Source organism: Babylonia areolata, chromosome 18 (genome assembly GCF_041734735.1).
Source record: "Babylonia areolata isolate BAREFJ2019XMU chromosome 18, ASM4173473v1, whole genome shotgun sequence".
NCBI lineage: Eukaryota > Metazoa > Mollusca > Gastropoda > Neogastropoda > Buccinidae > Babylonia > Babylonia areolata.
The window spans coordinates 6773221-6775716 of record NC_134893.1 but is presented as its reverse complement, the minus strand read 5'-3'; positions in this window follow the sequence as shown (position 1 = coordinate 6775716).

The window sequence follows — 2496 nt, the reverse complement described above, 5'->3', positions numbered from 1 at the left end:
TGAAATATTACTTTATTGCGTGCCATTGTATGTGTTCAGTTGTTTTTTTTTGTATGTGTAAAACCTATTCAAGTGTTAGGGCATGTACCTCTTTGTAGGGGGAGGGGGGCGATGGGGGGTTAGGAGGGAGGGTTGGGCGGGAGAAGGGGGAAGGGGGGTGCGCGCACATACATCCTACAAAGACAGAGAGGGATGGAGAGTGAGTGGAAAGGAACGAAAGGGAAGAGAGAGAGGGAGATGGAAGATGCGGATAAGAGGTAAAGCAATGTATTTGAACCCACACGTCAAAGACGAGCAAATCTGAAATACGTGGCTCTATTTGGAGATTGAACTGACCGCCAACGAAACGGCCTAAACGCCCCCACCACACCGTCAGTCTGTCGGGAATTCCAAAAGCCTATTGCCTCCAGTCTCACGTTTCATGTATCACCACGCCCGTTCCGTTCTATAGCTCAGAAAGGCTCTTTGGCCCTCCATTAGAATAAAAGGGGGAAAAAAAAGAAAGAAAAAAAAAGAGAGAAATAAAGTTGCGCATAATCGCATAACCCTCGCCGGTTAAATAAAACGCGCACGGGAGACTGCTTTCAAGTGGCATTGATCGGCAACAATCAGTCAATTTGGCCAACTGCACACCAGTCACAGCCCCGTGCCGACAGACCTCTGCATAAAGAAGTGGTTACTGAGGTCGGCTTCTTGGCACATCGTGTGCATGGTGGACGCGGGCTTATCAAAGTTTGGCCCGCACCCACACAAGGAGTTGTCGCCCTTAGTTGGCCAAACTGGCTTTCCTTGCCCGTTTACCGCCTAATAAAGGAGCTATTGATTTTTGCTGTGATTTTCGCCACTTTGTTTGGGTTTTTTTCTTTTCTTTGTTTTTGTTTTGTTCTTGATGAAGTGGTGACGCTGACTTAAAAAAAAAAAAGAAAAAGAAAAAAAAGAAGAGGCTCCGTCTCTCTAAGGCTACGCTCACATTAAGCCAAGATAACTATAGTTGCTCACAACCAGATGCCGTCAGCCTGACACAGCAACACATTCCAGTCAGAACAGCCTGTTGCTGTCAGCTACGGCGCTCTCCATTCGTAAGAAACGAATAATTATTATTGGGATTTACGCAACTTGTATCATTGATGAGTTCCGTCCCTTGGACCAGCGCAAACTGTCGTGCGCACAATTCTCAACCAACTGCTGTTTCACTGCTGACAGCTACTGGGCTGAGTATAAACGTAGACTAATAGCTGTTCTCTTTCGTTGAGAGTTCTTTGTCCATCTGCCTGTTCGACAGCCTCACTCTAGACTCCTTACCAAATGACAAATGTTTTATTGAGGGTAGAATGGATAAGCTGGAAGCTTCTTTACACCATGCCCTCACACACGCATGCACACACATACACACAATATGATAAATGAAATAAGTGTGAATAGAAAAATGACACAGAACAAACCAAATAGATAATAATAGATACATAAACGGATGAATCAAATACAATTACGGAAACATCATGAAAATCATACAAAACATTGCCACATGAAAATCTTCAAATACACACATGTGCGTGCACACACAGGCATCACACACATATTCTCGAACACACAAGTACACAGACATGCACACGCATACTTACACTCGCCTTTTTCCTTGCTCACACACTGTTGGAGAATTAATCAAATTATGTTGGCTTACTAGGATCTAATCATATACTTTGACTTTGCTGATACTAATTACATTTGTTGCATCAGATATTTTTGATACGCTTTTTTGAAAGATGCTATGGTACATCTATTTCTAAGATACTCGGGGATTTCATTCCACAGTTTGCTACCAGAATAAGTGAGAGAAGACATGAAAAGGTTAGTTCTGGGCCGAGGGGTAAAAATGGTACTCTTGCTACGAATAATATTTTCCGGGAATTTCCTAAAAAAAAATAGGGCGGTTGAAATTTCTTCATAATTTTGAATACAAAATCACCTTTGTTAAATCGACAAGAGAGAAGGAAGACAAATAAACTCAAATACAAAACTAATACATTAAAAGAACGAATAACACACACACACACACACACACACACACACACACACACACAAACAAACAACAACAACAACAACAAACAAAACAAAACAAACAAAAAAACCCCACAAAGATAGGTAGATAGATAAACTAAATAAATGAATAAATAAATAAAAACATGAACAAGAAAAAAAGATTGGAAATGCCCGCTCTAACCTTGTGTTTTTGGTCATTTAGACTGAATATTGTGCGTTTGTGCCTATGATCAAGAACAACTTCATAATAAGAGCCAATGGTAATTATAAGTTGTCTTCTGTGGCCTGTCATAATTAACCCTGTAAACACTCTCACTCACACAGTGAGGTTTTCACTCTGTAGTGGAAATGTGAACTTCAAAATCAATAATAAAATAGCATTAAAATATAAACAACAAAAAGAAAACAAACAAACAAAAAAACAAAACAAAACAAAACAAACAAACAAAAAAACAA